The following is a 6005-nucleotide window of genomic DNA, read 5'->3' on the forward strand; positions in this document are numbered from 1 at the left end:
CTTTTCTTCGACAAGAGGCAGTTTGATCTATAAGGTCCTAGTCTGACAGGGGAGTAGAGGGAATCGCAGCCTGTTGACACTTTTAAACAGAATCTTAAAACATACCTTTTTCAGCCTGGCTCTTATAAAGGAGTGCCTTTTTACTTTACTGATTTCTTTTCACCTAATTTGATCTTATGTGTTCCATCCATCCGTCCTTTTTCTAAGCACTTCTTCCGATTCAGGGTTGCGGAGGAGCTGGAGCCTGGCCCAGGGACACAGACACCCACACGAACACGAGGAGAACATAACTACACTGAGAGTGCACCCCTGGTGTGGACCTGAACACAGGGCCCCAGCGCTGAATAACCATTGCTCCACCGCGCGGTGTGCTCTGAGGTTGTCCACACAGAGGCATAACACACTTCAATGAGACAAACACTTCTATAGCATACTCAGCTGAGTGTAGCTTATACAGCTGCGCTGATTGTTCAGAAACAGTACATTTCCATACTGGGATTGCTGGATCACAACCAGCCTGTCACGGATGTTGGAGAGCAAAAAAGACCCTGTGCGACCCTATGCTTAGCGGCAAAACGGGGGTTAGCCCAGGTTCAGGTTAGGTCAGACGATGTCGGGTAGAAACCCGGGCCCTCAGGCCGCGGAGGGGACGACCTGGTGCTAGGTGGGTCCCAAGACATCCGAACCCTCAATGCTGAGCGAGGAGGAAAGGGTGTCCCGGAAATATAGAAACAGCCGGAATTTTTGTGTCATAGTGACAATGAAAGGCCAGCATGTAACTCTAATTCCAAAATAAAACAACCTGAAACCTAACTACATCTTTTGGAGCACCAACTACATACACAGAATCTTACAGTTACTATAAATCTTCAATTCGACTCCCACAGCATTAAAAAAAAAAAGAAAGTCACAGCAAAATTAAAAATACAAACGTTGCAGGTCCTTTCATCCGAAAGACAGCAAACCTGTTTTTGCCAGAGAGGCAACAAATTGTCTTCATCACTCTGTTCTCCTCCCCATGGAGAGCTGGTGTGTGGGGAGAGTACTGGTGCATCATCCAGGTGGAGCTGTGCACTGGTGGGGGTGGAGGGGAGTCCCCATTACCTGTAAAGAGCTTTGAGTGGAGTGTCTAGAAAAGCGCTGTACTACATACTGTAAGTATAAGGAATTATTCATGATTATTACACATTTGAAAGAGACAGGGTTCTAGAGGGTAGGCCCAAAGTGTACTCCCTCTGTCACAATATATTTACTGTGGTTATGGACACAGCGGAGAAAACTACTTTTCTTACTGCAGTACCGCCAGTCACCACTAGACACCCACGACACCAGCAATTACAGCCCTCTAGCCTTCGTCCCTGACATCCACATGCAAATGTCTTTTTCTCCCATCAGCACCACTGGTGTTTCTAATTGAGAGCCCTGCACTAAATGGTAACCCTGCTGCTTAAATATCCATTGCAGAACCATGCTGAAATCTCCATAGCACAGGTGCATATTTGTTTTCCTCTCTAAAGAATAATTTTCCTTGTCTCTTGACCGAGGTTTATCGCTCGCTCCTAAAACATTTATAAGAAAACCTCATCCGCGATTCCACACCGGCCTTTTATCTCCTTCAAAGATACCTGACGGCAAGCCACGCTCCTAAAACCGACGCATTGTCACAGAGCTAAACAAGGATCAAATGAACGCGCATTTCAAATCTGCTACAGAATACGTCAGCCGTGAACACAGACATTTTCAAAGGTAAGTCAACCATTCCTAACGACTCGTAATTCTAAATTTGTTCCACAGTCATGCAGCACTTATATTTCTGTAATTTGAAGATCTTTCCATTTTCTAACTGCTTTATCTAATACAGGTCCACTGCAGAGCCAGAGCCTATTCTGGCAAATTACAGGCGCAAGGCAGGATGTACACTACCCTGGACAGACACACACTCACACTCACATTAGGGGAACTTTTCTCAGAAACCACTTCACGTAGCAATTTATATTTGAACTGTGGGAGGACCCTGGAATACCCAGAAAAACCTCACACAAACAAACAAATGGCACACAGACAGCGGCCCAGGAATTGAACTCGAGGTCCAGCTGTGCTAATCATGTCACTCCTGTGCTGCCCTGCGTTTGCAGATGACATTTCACATTTGTTAAAATACGGTTGTGAATTGAGGTGGACATCTGTAGTTAGCGATGCTTACACTTTCCAGTTTGACAGCTCTACTCACAAGGTCTGGAAAAAAACGTAGAGTTTGGTGGTATTAACCTAGCTGCCCTTGAATTTTGAGGCAAGTTTTCTCAAGTCTCAAATGATTTTCGCAGGTGAAATAACTTCACTTTAAGACCATCATACTAAAGAGTAAACAATAAACAATGATGGGTCATTCCATAAATACTGTACATCAACAGAAGAGGAAGGATTAAAGAAGAAATAGGAAGACAGAATCCAAAAGGGAGGAAGAAGGACAGAGAAGGGAGACTCCAGGAAGTGAAGACGAAACTTAGTCAATTCAGTCATATTCCTTCTTTTCCTCAAAAGCTGAGCCATGGAAGAGATCCATTTTCTCATGAGTCATGGAACAAGATTTTGACTAGGTAATCTGAGCAGTATTATAAGAGAGCCTACAGTCTTATAAACTTGATTAACTCTTGTTTTCAATATTGTGCCCTCAAGCTAAAAGCTTCCTCTCTTATTTTAGTGATGCTTTGTTAGAAGAGGAAAATTGGTTCCCATTCACTTGTGATCGTCTGTCTTTCAAAGAAGGAGACGGTTTTTAGTACCAGGTCAGGTCCATTATGATTTAAACAGCATAACCCACTTTTTTTAAGTTTTGCTTGTGTTTATTGATTGTTGTGTTACTTATTATATTATTAATAAATATTTTGTTTTTCTGGTCTTAGTTTGAACCTGATCATTACTGGATCTTCACACCTTTACCAAAGTGAAAAGGACACATACAGTATTGTGTTTAAGGTACTGCTTCTTCATGTTGATGGTGTTGGTTTGGATGCCATCCAGCAGTTTGTAGTCCACCAGGTAGATAGTACCTTTCTGTAGAAACACAATAACTCATTTGCTGCCTTTACAAACTGGAGTTGCTACGGTACTTGTTTGGAAACAAGACAACCCAAGACTCCTAGCACTCAAGACACTGACCATGATTCACACTCAAACTGAAATGCTAATACACTAACAGTGACATAGACGTTGGCGCTGCTGTCTCCTCGATCCATGGAGCTGGGATCCCTCTTGGTTTCATCAATCCTTTCCCCAGTGCTGGAGGCTGGTTTCCTCTCAACATCCAAAGCTGACTTGACATGACTAGCTCCTAAATTGTCCCTCTATAAAAAGCCGTGTGATACACTGGAGGGGGAGAGAGATTGCTAAGGCCAGATAAATTACATAAATCAAGTTATCCCTAGTTGACACCACCAGGTCCTGGCCAGGGTTGTCCAGAGATGTTATGATTAATGAATATTTAAGATCTATTGGTATTACAGACGCTTTAAGAGAATCAGAAGCCCTTTAAAAAGACAGTTCTAAGAGCATTATGGGAAAGGATATGTGAAGAAAGGAGAAAGTTGACAGCAGGAAGATTTTATTAAAAGTAGAGGAAAACAGGTTTAAATTAGAGGTATTGTTTGTTGACTTTCTACCAAAATCTAGGTTGTTTGTTATTTAGCTCCTAGAAAAAGTCATATACTGTAAAACAGACCAAGTGTTCAGACTCTGCTGTTTTTATTTTGTTTTGGTTTTGAGAGTGAAAAGACAAAATAATTTTATATTTCCTTCATTTGAATTAAGGATTTCAAGTTACAGTATAATGCAAAGTTTGGTTTGCTGTTTTTTTGTTGACTGGTGCTACACCTGTTACCTAAGTGTTTCATTTGGCTGTCTGGGACTGAATCTTAAACTGTGATAAGATTCATTTTATTTGTCACCCACCCATAATACTGTAAGTTTCAGTGGTTTGTATGCTTCCATGTATATTTGTTTTGTGTGCAATCCCTACAGTATGTTTCAGTATTATCTATTATGTGTAATAAATGTAGGGTGTTAAGACTTAGAACTTTTCCCTGTTTTTTGCTTTCAGCTCTTAAGCAAATTACAAATGGTAAATTCCTGAACTTTTATTTGTTTTGCTAATTTGACTTGTCGAGAGCAGTTGAAAACATTAGGATTCTCCATTACAATTCCATAAAGCATTATACACAATGTTTATACACATTATACACAGTATCTAGTGTTTGTCAGCAATCATTGTATACAATCACAGTGATGGCAGCTGTAGGAGGTATGATGAGCTACAGCTGTGAGCGGTCTTACTGTATATAAGTGAAAACTGCATACTTCCCTGCAGTCAGAGAGGGAGAGACGGGAAGTCAGTGCCATACAAGTACAGTATGTAGTTTACCTGGCACAGGCAGGGCGCAGCAGGATACCTGGCCAAGCCAGAGAGAGTAAGGGGCCAGGTTTTTTATGTACAGCCATTCAAAACAAGCGGGGTATGCTGCAGTATAACACGGTGGGCATGTCGCAGTATACCGCATCATACCGTATGCAAATTAGATTATGTTAATAGTATCCGGAATCACCTTGTAAAACCGCCAGGTGGAGCTAATAAAGGTTAACCTCTCCTGAACAGCATTTGAGCTGTCACCAGAAAACGTTGGTTTCGAATCCCGATCACTGCTGAGGGACAATCTTTATTCAATTAAGAATTTAAGTTGTATACTCTTTAGACTTTAAACAGTGTATTACAGTATGTTAATCATTAAACATAAAAAGGCGGTATATTTTATAAAAGCAAGATTGTTCTGTTGGACAAAAGTACACAACCTACCACCTTTATCATAAATATTTTAATTATGCAGGAATATTTTATGCATCAAAGTCTTTACCGAAGATATTACTAATAGTATTAATAATGAATGTCCTTGGACAAGCTGTAAGCTCAAAGTATTACCCTGGTCCACATTCTTTGTAACCGTCTTTGTAAACGAAAAGAGTTTATTTTTTCATTGTCAAAAAGTAACACCGTAGCATTTAGTTGGTCCAATCACGCATTTGTTTCCAATCATACAAAGTAATTCTTGAGAATCTCCGATTCACCATGCCTTTTACATGCTCATAAACGATATTAATTTAGGAACATAAACATATTACTGTATGTAAACTGTACTGTATATTGCTGGTCTTGGTAGTTTAAAGAAAAAATACACACCAGTATTCCATTTCTCCCTAAACATTTTAAGCATCAAAGCATTACATGTTGTTATTTGGGAAATGTTTTTACGTGCTCCTTCTGACCATATTAGGATTATATACTTTGTGAAAAGTGATAGTCTTTTAACCTTTTCTGTGAATTCACTTGTTATCTAACAAACGCATACTTTTAGAATTTTATTAACAGGGAATATAATATGGAATTGCGTATCTAAACAAATTAATAACGATATAATTATATTCATGTACTTTCTGGCGGAATAAACTGAAGAGGTTAGTAAATGCGACACGGAATTATTAAGAATTATCACCTCTTTTTACACTTGAGAACAAATGAGAACATTCCACTCAGTGGGCGGTGCATTGTTATCTAAATCACCTGCTAATTCGTTTTACACCACTGGACGACAGGAGAATGTGACTGTACTTTATCTGTACAGAATGTGTGTTTCAATCAATATAGTAATTGATTAAAATCGCAATCGCATGTTTAATTAAATGCCTTTTTTGATTCACAATCTGCAAATGAAAACCGCGGTAAAGTCACCTTGAATTTAAAAACTATTTTGGCACAAAACCTCCTAGAGTTGTGAGAACACTTGCTTTGTGTATAAAGTACATTGTGAATGTTTTCACAGCCTTCACTTTGTCGTTTTTATGCCATTTTTTTGACCACGCACGAATATTCCTATGTCCGTATCTTCGCAAGGGAATCAGTGTGAATTTTAATACTAATTAAATGACCGCGGGCACTTTCCACCCCTTCTACATTCTCA

The sequence above is a fragment of the Lepisosteus oculatus genome, chromosome 16 (assembly GCF_040954835.1).
Source record: "Lepisosteus oculatus isolate fLepOcu1 chromosome 16, fLepOcu1.hap2, whole genome shotgun sequence".
NCBI lineage: Eukaryota > Metazoa > Chordata > Actinopteri > Semionotiformes > Lepisosteidae > Lepisosteus > Lepisosteus oculatus.